We start from the raw sequence: 14,678 nt of genomic DNA on the forward strand, positions 1-14,678 counted from the left end.
AACAGCTCTAGCAAGTCAGTAACCTCCAGCAGAATGGGATAGTGTACATCTAAGGGTTGTATCTTCTTACATTGGCTAAGCTATATCTAGAAATTGACATTTACTTATGTACCACGTTCAGCCAAAAAAAGAAACCAACAAACCACCTCTGCCAAAATAAATGGTCCATGGTATAATAATAATAGTTTATATTCACCAGTCTCAGCAGTGTGATTTGTATAGAGTGGTAGAGGACTTATAGGAGTCATATGCAGTGTTCTGCAGAAAAGACAGCTATTACCATAACCTGAAACCTCTTCACAGCAGGGATCTCACTATCTCTTCATTTTCTTCTTGTAACTTTTTGCAACTCTACTTTTGATGAATATGAATCTGTTCATAGATGTCCAATTTTAGGTGAAAAGCATATTCTGCTCACTGACAGACACTGCTCAGAGTGCAAGCCAGAACTACAGATGAGAGTGTTGTTGGCTTTCCTTCAGGTGCATTGCTATGGCTAGACTGTACTACGTTGACCTCAATATTTTGCAGCAGGAGACGCTGCTACTATTCCCTCACTTTTGTGAATTTTCAATCCATCCACGAAGCTAGTGAAAAAAATATTAGAAGATACTAACAATGACTCAACTTTTAAAACAAGTTATAGCTGTGTTCATTGCCATCACACTCCTTTTTCAGATCTTCAGTTTTCCTCTTGATGTAAAGGTGCATAATGACTTTGTGCCCCATAAACTTGCCTCAGCCAAAATCTGCTACAACAGTTACCTAATAAGCTCAGGTACTAAGGATGGGTCCTCTGACATCAATCCTTACTACATAGGTTGTATCAGCAGAAAACTTCACCGTTGTCAGGGGGTTTCTGTATTTTTTTGCTCTCCTAGGTAAAATTTTCAAATAATCTCCAAGCTGCACTCAAAGAGACCACAGATTGTCTGCTCTTAGGTGACTGTTAGGTGTTAGGTGACCATTAGGTGTTAGGTGACCTTGCTTTGACAACTGTCAAGACTAACCGAGAGGCCCATCATTTTCATACATAACAGGGCCACAGGGACTGCTACATCATGTCCTCCCAAGCTACATATGTATCATAGGCTGTTAAATTTCACAGTGTTACCTTTGCATTCAGCCTGGCCAATACTCTTAAACTGATCAAGGCTGTATTTCTGGCTCCTTTCAATGACAGCAATGTCCACCACCCTGGCCTGAACAAAATGTGTTTTGGGCCCCCAAGAGAAAGAGCAATGACCCTTGGATGCTCATCAGGCCACACATGTATCAGTCACATGTATCACTGTGACATCAGTAAATCCATGCCAGTCTTTGCTGTTTTGAAGGCCATCCATCATTTAGACTACTGGTCACACGTACATCATTGTGTAATTTAGGACGAGAGACACTGCACTGGGCTCATCAACAAAACAGATGTCCTGACCAAGGCTTCTCTAGGACAATTTTTGGATTATACAAACAAAGTGATCTAATTTAAACATCCTCAAGAGTGGGCAGCGTCATGAGGGTTTATTGCACACTGGACACAGAAGAGATGTACATAATCTTCTGGTTTGGAATGTCATCCTCAGCCTCCTGGGACAGGCCAGCTTTCTGTCTGCCCAGTTATATGAAGTATTGTGGAAGCACATCTCTGCTTTATTAGCAACACTACCTTGTTACCCCTGTGTATTGCAGCTATACTAAGCAGCAAAGAACAAGTAAATAGTTCACCTCTGATGTCTAAATAGTCCTTCCTTCCTGATGAATTTTAATGGTGTTCAACCTCACTGACAAGAATGGAGACAAGACAACTTTATCCATGAGGTTTGAGGAGAACTGGGTACTTTTGCAGCTCATCACCTGTTCTAACCCTAACATTTTGCAGTGTTGGTGGCAATGATTAGGTGGAAGAAGTGGTTGTGTGTGACACAGGGCTCACTGGTATTGTGAGATCCACCACCCTTAAGGGACAATCATGACCAACATATGTGTCTCCTCCTGGACTCAAAACTAGGGACTGAACATTCCTGGATACCTTTCCTTTTAAGTTGACTTGTCTACTATTTCTTTTAAAATTGCCTTCTCTATATATTCATATATTCACCCTGGAAGCACAACCAGGTAGTAGAACAGCTTCCTCTGCTCAGGGTGCTCTCTGTCATCCCAGTGGGGAAATAAGCTCAGGCACTGTTGAGGCCTGTTCCATATGGCCATTATAAGCAAGTAAGATGGTACCTTGGTGTTACAATAGTCCTCAATACTTGTTTGGAGGTTCTTAGACCCCACGACGTATGTCACACCCAATGGTTTATTTCTGTTGTATCTCTGAGATGTCAACAAAAGTCTGTCAAATGTCCTCTTCCCTGAGGGAGAAACAGCCTAATCTACAAGTGGCCAGAGTTCATAATGACTGGGTACAGAACCCACAGAAGGTAATTTCTGCCCTGTGCCCCAAGAAGGCAGAGATAATGAAGGGAGGAGATAGACCAAATGGCTTTCTCAAAGCTGTGGAATCAAGACTGGTGGGGTTTAACAGGGAAAGACCCTTCCTTACAAAAAGGATGTGGTTTTTTGCATGAAGTGAGCCATAGCAGTCAAACTAGAAATGACGTAAGTTTTTCTTTTCCTCTTTGGACATCAAGAAACCATGCAGAGCACACACATAGGCTTGTCGGTTCTGAGATGTTAAAGATTACTTAGACTTCATTTATATAAAAGCCACTTCCTCTCTGGGGCTCCAGAAGGAATATTCAAGGAAAGATGAGAGACATAAAACCAGGCTACCTCCTGGCTTCGCTTATTAGAAAATCAATCATTCTGGTGTGAATGGGATCTGTTAGACTTAGTTGATGCTACTAGAAGAGAATACAAGCTCTCCTCCTGCCTTCACAACCATTTCCTTCATTTGTCTCTTAATTAACTTTTCAGAGCACATCAAGAACAGAAAACAACCCATCTTTACTTCCTGCTTCAGAAACTATTTAATATTGCCTGGCAGAGATTCAAGCTTTGTTTAGCACTTTGCAGTTAAGTGAGGAAGAACAAGGCAGTTATAAGGGTGTATTAAGGAAATTTGAACTCTATCATAATCCTGTAAAGAATGCAACTTTATATTTTCATATAAGAGGTGAAAAAGTGAGGGAAGTTCTTGGACTTCATAGTGTTGCTCAGTGTCTGAGATACCTTTTGCATTGCTGGGTGGCTTGCAGCCACAACTCCACATCCTGCCTCTCGCTGCCAGCTCTGCACCCTCTTACTCAGGCTGCCAAGGCAGCATTTTCCAGAGTTTCCAGGGCTGTATTTTAACCTTGTTGCTCTCGTACTATTGCTCTCATGCTGTTATTCTCATGACCTTGCACCTACAAACCCTGCTAGTGTAGCAAATTTTCCTTTTTACCATTGGCATGAGAATCCCACTTTCCTTCCCCACTTTTTCCTGTCCTTCGTTACAGCTTTTGATTTACATTATGGGAGCCAGTAATACGTGTGCACTGAGCCTAACAACCAAGAGCAGCACCTACCCCTCATCAAAGCATGCTCCTATCAATGCTAATAGTACCGGAAGCATGAACAGCAAGACAAGGTTTGAGCAGATCCTGACAGAGTATGTAACTACCACAGGAAAAATTTGGGTGGGGGACAGGACTCTGCTGCACTGGAGAAGACACCTGGTGAGGATGTTTGACTGGGGGCCCCCTTCACTTCTCCTGGCTGGCCCTGGAAAAAAGCCTTTCAGCTTTTTATTTCGCTTGCTCTCTCTTCTGTTTCTATTTTTCCCCCAGTGTAACTTTCACAACTGCAGTCAATGTATGTTAGCAGCTATAGACCCTGCTAAGAAGTCTTTGAGCATGTGAACCTGGCTCAGCATCCTTTGTGAAGCAATAACAAAGCTAAGTCTCTAGTGTTAGAGATACCGTCTTGGTAGGCTTGTGGAGTTCTCAGGTAGAGTATAATGGGGATTAAAGAAAAAGGCAATTAGAAAGCCAGAGCAGAGGAGACAGCCTCAGATCAGGATTCAAGGCTTGGAAGTAAAATCAAGACAATACAGAAGTTCACTGAACTATGAGATCATAAACCATTAAGATGATATAGAAGTAGGACAAAACTTCTAGTCAAAAGCCTAGAAAATGCAGTCAGAGCGAGTTTGTTAAAAAACAGCAGGAAAAATGTTCAAAGGGTAGAAGCATAGACATTAGAAATGTTCAGGTTTCCGACATCTTTTGTGTTTTTAAGAAGAAAAATCATTTTATGAAAGTCTGCAGCCATGGACTGACAGTACTGAAAAAGAAACAAAGGGAAAGTACTATAATAATCTATAGCATCGTTAGCAAATCTTCACCAATAGTCAAGACTTTTGCAAACAGGGAATCAAGAAGATTTATTCTGCCAACTGTTTAAGGTACAGCTACATCCAGGGAGGACAATAACATCTAATTATTAGCATATTAACTTGCAATTATTAACATTATTAACATATTAGCTAAATACAGTTATTAGTGATAAAGTTTTGGTAGGATTCAATGGTTTTTTCCTCTTGAAAATTAACAGGTATAATCAGTGTTTCAATGTTGTTCATTAAATTTGATGTACTAGATAACAGACTACAGTCTTTCTGTTTCAGGTTGAATGCTCTAAAAAACTGATTTCATGCACATTTTTTTACATTCTATACAGCAATAATCTTGCCTGCCTGTAGAAGTGGAGTGAAAACTGGTTCAAAGTTATTTTAAGAGTCAAAGAAATCAAACTGCTTTGAATTTGGCAGCAATCAGTTATAGGGCAGTCCCTGCTTCCAGGGGACTTGGTTAACGCAAAGTTTGGAGTTTCATCTGGCTACTAGCTGCTGAAGTTAAAAGCAGAGAAAAAGTGAATTCCTATAACCACCATATAGATACAGGGTGGATTATGATCTAGAATCACATCACTTATCTTCATGGCAGGTCTTGTGAGGCAATCAGGAAGGAGCGGAGACCAGGAGCTGATGCAGGGAGCGCTTCGGCACTTCTGCAAGTGGCAATGGAACCTGGAGCCCATGTGGCCCTTTGACAGGGCTCGTTTCAGACTGAAACAGTAGTATGTTAAACTGAGTCTCCACTATGAGGCCAACAGGGACAAAAAATCTCTCACATTAATTTTTCCATGTATAGGTCAGCTGGCAGACACCTAGCTGTTCACAACACATGGCTAAACCAATATTAGACAGTGACAACTCACCGTGAGTGACTGCAACACTGTCCAGTTCCCCAGCCACGTTCTAACCACAGCCTTGGTCTTACAGCCTTGACCCATATAGATTTTACAAGACCAACCCATAACCTGTCTCCACATCCAGCTCTTTCTCCTCTTTCTGCTCAGTTTCTGAACCCACAGCAATAATTGCTACAGCAATACTTGTTATTCATCCTTAAATTCCTGAAATTTCACTTTGTGCTATTAAAATTCCTCACAGCTCTAACCCCCTAACCTTCAGGGTCATCTACTTTGGACAAAATACTCATATTCTGGCTGGTGCCAACCAGCCTCATGGCATCAGCACTAAAAAATTGATCTGTGAAATGCTAACCTTTTTTGTCAAGGTCACTTATGAAAATACAGAGCAGATTATTCACAAGATTAATTCTTGAGGGGGGAAAAAAAACCCCAAACCCAACAAAAAATCAAACTTTTTTCATTTTTTAGTAACATTATCCCATTTCTGCAAAGAAATTTGGTGTCTGAAACACTGGCTCCTTTCTTGGAGCTATTCTCCATTTCCACATTTGGTATGTAGATCCTGTAAATTATTCCTGCAGAGGTACAAAATGAAATTTGTAATGTATGAATAATTCCCCTCAGGTTAAGGAGGTTTTATACAGATAAAAAATTTGGAAAATCTTCTGGCCAAGCCACTTCTGAGATGCCAAGTGCCTTTATTTACTGTTGCAAGCTGGACATTCAATAAGCCTTTCATGCATAAGGTCTTTGAAATTCTAGAAACAGAGATATATAGTTCTTAGACCAGGTAACATCAAACAGATCAAAAAGAGATAAACCATATGTGCTAGAAGACTGACAGCTGATTTACTAATATTTTTTACTGCCCTGTTTAGTTTTCTGAGATCTTTTTACATTTCACATGCATTTTGCTGATTTCTAGTAGAAATCAAGACTGTTATCGTAATTTTAGCCATACAGAGAGTAGTCAGTCTAATTGAAACACTAACAAAATGCAAACCCATTACATTTTAACATTCCTTGTTACCTTAGTGCATTCTGAGCAAATGGTGGAGCATAAAAAGGTTTGTTTCATGCAAGACTACAAAGAAGCCACCTACAAAACATGTTTTACCCTGTACCAGATACAACAGGGCAAATACACTTCCTTTCCCTGCTCTTTCCTTTCTACCTGTACCAGAGCAAAGAGCAAAGGCAGCAACAAAGAGAAGTGCCAGACCTGTGCTCTCAGTCCTGGGACAGCCCAAACCTGGGAACTAGCCTTGGCTAGTGAGAAACCCTGTGCTACATCCCATCTCTCCCAAGTGCTGATTGTAGTAGCTTACATCTCCCACGTGTCAGATAATTAGCAAGCAGCCCTCCACAATGAAACTCATAATTCCCCTTTGCTTTTCTCTTTTAATTGAAACAACTCCCTGTCATATTTTCTTGATTTTTCTGAGGTGATAGTCACACTTCTGCCTGTCAGCAAACAGCAGTAATTCCACAGGTATCTCTGGGAACCAAATGACACAAATAAAAGAGTCAATCCCTGATGTCAAGGGCTGTTGTTGATTCATTGTACAGAGACTGACAGTCAATCTGATATCATTTCTGAGGTCAGAGTACATAAATAGCAGCTTATGCTATTTTTCCCCTCATAAGACCATATCTGTTATAAATTCATTTCTTGGAAATGGATTCATAAAATGCCTTCAGAGAATGTTTAGAGACAAACATCGTGATGAGGATTAGTGCTTTTCTATTTTCAAGTTGTTTTTCTTTTGCTATAGCATCTAGTCTCTTTGGCAGCTGTCGTGGTTTAAGCCCAGCTGGCAACCCAGAACCAAGCAGCCTCTCGCTCACTTCCCACCTTCCTCCCCCCTTTCGCTGAGGAATGGGGAGAAGGATCGAAAGAATGTAACTCCCATGGGTTGAGATAAGAACAGTCCAGTAACTAAGGTATAACACAAATCACTGCTGCTGCCACCGATAATAATAATGATAAGGGAAATAACAAGGGAAGAGAATACAACCGCTCACCACCCGCTGACCAATACAAAGCCCGACCCGAGCAGTGATCTAACCCTTCCGGGTAACTGCCCCCAGTTTATATAGTGGGCATGACATGCTGTGATATGGAATACCTCTTTGATCAGTTTGGATCAGGTGCCCTGTCTCTGCTTCCTCCTGGCTTCCCCTCCTCCCTGGCAGAGCATGAGACTCAGAAAGTCCTTGGTCAGAGTAAACATTACTTAGCAACAACTAAAAACATCGGTGTTATCAGCGCTGTTCCCAGGCTGAAAGTCAAAACCACAGCACTGCACCAGCTACTAAGAAGGAGAAATATGACTGCTCCTGCTGAACCCAGGACAGCAGCATAGGGACATTCCATTAGTAAATAATATTACTGCCTTTATAAGATCTTCCACATTTCTGGCTGGCTGCCCCTTATGATCCTCAATATAAAAAAGTGTGGGCCAAAACTTTCTAAAAGGCTGAGGGTTTTTTGGGAAGTGTTGGTGGAAGATGGATTTTTGAAGTATTTAAGTACTGGAGCACACTTTTCACAACTCCTTTGCTTATGCTTCATCAACATCTTTACCATAAAATGAACAAGAGTTCATAGATACAGCCACACGTCTTTCCACATGTCCTAGGGCATATAACTGATTCAGAAGTCTTGGTTCCCGGGTAACTATCTATCTGATGGGTTTTCTGCTTGTGTTCAACACCTCTGGACCCTGAAGAAGTCTTCACTTTACTGTTATCTTATTCAAAGATGTCCAAAAATGAAGGCAAGCATGTAATGAGACTTGGAGTTTTGATTCCTTTGAGGAAGACTAGATTTCGATATACAAGCCTATTTGGAAGATCTGACCAATAGGAAGCATAAAACTGTTCCATTAATTTTTCAACAGAGAACTTCCTTATCTGGAAGATACGGCATGTCATCTTTCTTCCCAGATCAAAAATGAAAGAGAAATGTAACCAAGGCATACTATAAGAGGAATTATTCATGTAACATCATGGAGAAAACAATGTTTTGGTCAAAATATTTTTTAAAGGAAAACAGAGGAACAAAGGTTCACCTTGGGGTTATAGCAGTACATAAGGAGTCAGGAGATAAAGGTTCATTTCCTGGACCTGATACTTTATAGCTGTGTGACCTTGAGTAGTTCATGAGTGGCTCAGTACTGCTCTTATGGAATCCTGTGACGAATCTCTCATAACTTCCAGTTGTAAAATAGCTTATGCAGTAAAATGTGAAGCCCTGAAGCACTATATGTTGTTAATTTGATGCAGATGTGCATGAGGGACCTCAGAAAGCCAGTTGTGTTCCTTGATTCCATCTTGGGCCAAACTGCACATTGTCTATCTGGGAATTAATTGACTTTACTCATTTTCACACAGCTGTTTAGGTTATAAACCCCCCCAATATGCTATGCAGTGCAATGCAATGCAAAGCAATGCAATGTAATAGAAGAGCAAGTAGTGATAGGACAAGGGGGAGTGGCTTTAAAGTGAAGGAAGGTAGATTATGAGTAGATACTAAGTTCTTTACTGTGAGGGTGGTGAGACACTGGAATAGGTTGCTCAGAGAAGCTGTAGCTCAACTTCTGGAAGTCTGGAAGGCCAGATTAGATGTGGCTTTGAGCAACCTGGTCTAGTGGAAGGTGTCCCTGCCCATGGCATGGAGGTGGAATGAGATGATGTTTAAGGTCCCTTTCAACCCAGACTATTCTATGATTCTATTGTAATATGATATGATATGATATGATATGATATCAACAATTATAAAAGTATAATAATGCAATACAATGTACTTATAGCATAATTATGATGTTATACATATATCATCTTTACATAACTTTTACAAGTTAGAAAAAACTTTGAATACTTTTATATTACAGAAAATGTGTAGAGCAGATAAAAAGAGAAGTCCTTACTGAGCTATTGGACTCACTGCTCCAGGATGGTGCACTTACTAAAAGTTCAGGAGGACACTGTTTAAGCTCATGGAAGGGAAATCCACTTACAGTTACTAAATTCAGAGTGACCATAACACACTCAAATTCTTCACTGAGCTGCTAAAAGTCAGAGAGTGGTAGAGCATTCAGGAGAGTACTGTCTTGTTCCTATACTCTACCTGGAAATATAGTTTTAGACAGCCAGAGATAGGGCAGACAGCTGCACAGAACTGTGTGTAAGTAGTAGTGAACATACCAGTGTGGTGGCTGTATTCTTACTGAGGGAGTCTGTAACTCCCGATTGCCATGGAAAATTACTTGGAGAGGAGGAGGAGGGTGTTGATGATGTAGACACTTTAGCACATGGTCATTTAATCCTGTGAATGATCCCTCTGAAATTAGGTCCTAAATCAATAACATATTTGCTACACTGCAGGAAGCTCTGAAGCTCTGAGAATAAGCCTGGAAAGGAGTAACAATCCCTGAGCTTAAAACAAACGCTGTTGAACGACTGCACTGACAGTCTGCCAGGGGCTGAGGAAGGAGGCATTAGTGAGTTTTGTCTGGGGAGTAAGTGTGAGAGAAGTGCAAGATGGCTGGGAATTCATGGTCACCACTCTGAATAAGAAGTTATTAAAAAGTGGCTGATGAAGCATCTGTGGCCTGTGAAGAGAAAGGTGGATAGCTGGATGGCCACCTCTGCAAATGCATAATGATTATCTTCATGCATGCATGGCTGGAGTGAAATCTAACACTAAGGATGTAGCACTCCAAATTATACTGAAGATAATCTTTTAAAAGTGATAAGACTTACTGTTACTGGCATAACTGATTGAACAGAAAGCACCAACTCCTAATTGAAGATATTTTTCTTGATCAACAGATTTTTCTTTTAATGCTTTGGCCTGAAAATTAGTCACATTTTCTTTAAGATTCAATCACAGAAAGCTAAAGAAAGCTGTGAGATCAGTTTCTTCTATAGTACAAAGCCTGGTATGGAGGGTTCTCCTGTTTATATATACCCTATTTACTAAAAGCTCCATAAAAGCTTGGTTCAGAGGCCAAGGCCCAAAACCCTGATAGTGCTGCATTACGTTCCTTGAGAGAAATAATGTTCACATTTGCCTTGAAAGTAATAACGGATGGTGGAATTATACAGATGGTGTGCTGGCTAAGTTCAGCTATAAAAAAATAATCTGCTTAGTCTGCCCTCAGGTCTGTTCTTGCCATTTGGTGTCAATTGGCCATATATGAGAACTATCACTGTGAATCATCAGATGACATTAGGGGGCCTAATCATCTAAGACATTATTTTAGAGGAAAAATCTTTACTGTGATTTTTCTCCTCCAATAAAATAACTCGTAATAAAACAAAAGCCATAATTAAAATTTAACACAGTATTTCCTCTCTTGTGTAACCTCTTGGACAATTAAAGGTTTGCACTTCATAGATCTGTAATGATAACCAAATCTCTGTAGTCTACTGCAGTCTGAAGAAGGAATAATATTTTGGACTCACTGCAAAATCTGTTCTTTCTTTCCATAAGGGAGGATTCGCTTTCAAAAGGCTAACTTACATTTCAAGATGAAATGCTGTTAATTTATGGAAAGTGTAACAGAAAGGTGGATGTGTTATATGCAAAGATAACACACCTACTTCTGAATGATTCCCAGGAGAAAACATGGCAATTCTATGCCTGCAGAAAGTTGCATGCATTTATCTTTAGTGTGCAAGATCAAGACCTAAAAATATTGTTGACTCATCTCTCTTAACTCATTAGTTAAGAGAGATGCTGGCATTGGATTTCTCAAGCAGGTAGAAAGAGTTCACTGTCTCTCTGTGATGCAAAACATATATGCAGATTCTAAAATCTCCTTTTAGCACGTATCTTCACCTTTTCTGCTGACATTTCCTTAAACATCAGTTCTTCTCTGCGCAAAGGATGTATATATTAGAAATGGCTTGATGTTTTGAATTTTTGTCTCAAGCTTACTGTTTATAATAGTGGAGTAAACAATGTGGTTGTTCATGACTGTGACCATTGCTTGAAGACAGCCTACCTGTACTTTTCTGCAATTATGTTTATAAAGCTTTCAATGTATAAATCACAGGATGTGTTCTGCCTCCATATACAAAAGTAAATAATCAGGACTTTGCTGTCTGCATTTCAGAAGAGATTTCAGTGAAGGCATGGTTAATGAATTTAAAGACCCATGAGGCATCTGTAGTAACTATCAAATACAGGAAGTGACTATTTCATGTCCATCCTGTCTCAGGGGACTGTAGTGAAGACTGAGCCCTGAGTTCCTTTGAAAACAGTTATGCCTGTAAAACACAACCAATATTAACAGCAGGAGACATAGATTTTTTTTATTATTAATAGTTTGACATTTTTACTGCATGATCAAGTAACAAACTCTAAATCTCCGTGAAGTTTTCTGCCTCCATGCAGTGCCTTAAATGTGAACTAAAACTTTATAAAAATTGATTAAAACTGATGTCATGATCAATAAGCTAGTGTCTATTACAAAATATAATCTTGAAGACTGCATTGATTTCAGTGAGATAACCACACGCCCTCTTGGCGCCTGAGAGTACAGAATAACCACCTGGGAATACACTGTGTTTGCAGTGGTCAAAAAAGGTCTGGAGTTAGTGGCATTGATTTGAATAACTGAAGGGTAATCATAGAGCTCTTCTGGTTTCAAGAAAAATTATGGGCATGCATCAAAGCATTACTAACTATTTTATTCTATGTCTCCCAAAAGAAAGGCAAGGTAATCTCCTTTTTGTTGCTGAAAAAATAGCTTTTTGACACCTATACTTTCCTTGACTTCTGGATCTCTCACTTGGAAAAAACATCAGAATGACTCTAATAAAAATATACAAATATGTGTTTATGTCAACCTTTCCTTTATATTTTAATTTTACTTGTTTTGTACCTGACAATTAGCACAGCATACCTACAAAAGCATTTTCAGAGGTTTCTTTAAGCTGGTACTTTTGCCACCGTTGAGCTAACCTGACAGCAGCAAAAACATTTTTCAGGAAAATACCCTATGCTGAAATCTGCATCTGGCATTTTTTTTTCTGGAAAGGTTCCACTAAGATGGTACAAGTGCTTCCTCAAACCCATTGGGCAACCAACAGAAAGAAGTTCCTTTCCAAGGCAGCACGTTCTACCTGTCTGATACTTACCCGAGAACAAGAAAAATCACCTGCTGGAGCTTTCTCTTTCCCTTTCCAGACTTGGTAAAGTCTCTTAGGACTAATTTTAATAGGATGTCTCATTTTTGGAAGGGAGCCAAAGAGAGGCAGCAAAAATCCCTTTTAGACTTCTTCAGTCCAGCTTCTTATCTGAAGAGGTGAATAAAAACTCCAGTGTTAAGATTTTGTATCTATGTGTCAGAAACCTGTATCCTCACTGTGTCAAACGCTATCAAGGAGTTTAGGAAATCAATTATAGAGAGTTGGTTGGCTACATTAATTCAATCAAGAAACACTAACTGACAACCAATAGACAAAACACCATTGGCAGTGTATTGATCTACTGCGTTTTAAACTGAGCTATAGTGAGTTTCCTTCTGAAATAGTCTGTAAAAAGCTTTTCAGAGTAAGCCATTATAAACATTCCTTCTGGAATGCAGAATGAAATAGTCACTTGCTCCAAAATGCCCAGAAATTAACTTCAAAGAAAAGATCATGGAGTTTGTTTTCTGTATACCAAACATTCAAATGTCAAAGCATTCTTTTCATGTGTTAGTTGTTTCTTTCTTCTTTTTTAAAAGGAGGAAATGTTTAAAAAAAAAAAGAGAGAAATAAGTTCAAATATTCGCTACATTTTCATGGCAGAACAGGCAGCACTGAGTCACTTTTTAAAAATTACTATACAGGACCCTGATATATGTCTGTTGGCTTCCATTGGAAGGGCACCTTTGGTGCCAGTTCAGCCTAATAGGAAAGATATTCTTTCCTTCTTCATAATATAATGACACTGAGTATCATTATTTTATCATGGTGTATTTTGATCTGTTTTTTTGTTTTTAAGTAGCAACTTGTAGAATGGAGAAGGGCATGAATTATGTTTTAGGAAAAGGTAATTTTCCCAACAGTATGAACACAATGGTCCCTTCATTAAGGAAAGGAAAAGAAAAGAAGCTGACTCTGATGTATCACTGAAACTTGATCGCTTGCCAACTGATAATAGGAAAATACAAACATTAGATAAAATGATGGTTTTTGCATGATGGAGATGGACTCTTCATCAGGGGCTGTAGCAATAGGACAAGGAGTAACGGGTTCAAACTAAAACAGGGGGAGTTTAAGTTAGATATAAGGAAGAAGTTCTTTACTGTGAGGGTGGTGAGGCACTGGCACAGTGCCTCAAAGAAGTGGTGAATGCTCCATCCCTGGCAGTGTTCAAGGCCAGGCTAGACAGAGCCTTGAGTGACATGGTTTAGTGTGAGGCATCCCTGCCCATCACAGGGAGTTTGGATCTAGATGATCTTAAGGTCCTCTCCAACCCCAACTATTCTGTGTTTCTATGAAAATACAAATTAAAAACTTAGCTAGTCCAGAAGACAGAAAAGGCTATTGACACAGATAATGTAAAAGAATAACTAAATAAGGTAACAGAAAGTGAGTTTGAGCTTCCAAATGGGGGGACAGGGTAGGACAGGAAACCTGAATCTCATTTTGGAAACTTCATAAATTCATGCTCTTACCAAGCTTTTATCAGTCAGTATTTACAGAAGTCTGACTTCTGGGTATGGTGGACGTAATACCTTTTTAAGTCTTAACAACACTCAACCATGACAGATGGCTACTGGCAAATCACAGAAAACATTTGTCAAGAAAAGATTTGTTTTTTCCTCTCCTGTTACTTAATTCCTGTGGCTTTGAATGTAGAATTTGATGGAGGCAGGAAAATAAAGCAATTTCCTAATAACTCAAACTGGCTTTTCTGCATAGTAGCACTGTAAATATTCAAATTTTATTATTGATCTAAATTTGGTTACAATATTCATGCTTTACTGCTTTACTCTTCTTGTTTTAACAGTTTTAAACATGTTTAACGTCTTTATCATGGCTTTGGGGTTTGGTTTTTTTTTTTGAGCACTAGAAGCTGTTGCATCACCTATAAAAATTATTATTACTTTTCTTTCTCATTAGAAGAAGAAACAGCCACTTTTTTTTTTTTTTCTTCTATCATAACTGCAGCTTCACATTTGATAAACATCAGATCAAATCTGCAAATACCTACTCAGGCTTAACATCTGCAAGTAATCTCAGTGGAACTGACAAGTAGGATTTACAGGATATTCAGTGGCATCATAGCAATCTTCCTATTGACTTAAATTCAGGTCAATCACATGAGAAAAACTGGGGACAAGAAGGAGTTCCTCAGTCGTTTCCAAATCATGTATGCATTTCTTACAAATTTTGTGTCAAATAGTTTCACAGAAGAGAAAAGCATACCTGTAAATGAAGATTTCTTTGAAAGATACTCTTATTTGAAAGAT

The sequence above is a fragment of the Psittacula echo genome, assembly GCF_963264785.1.
Source record: "Psittacula echo genome assembly, chromosome: 3".
Classification (NCBI taxonomy): domain Eukaryota; kingdom Metazoa; phylum Chordata; class Aves; order Psittaciformes; family Psittacidae; genus Psittacula; species Psittacula echo.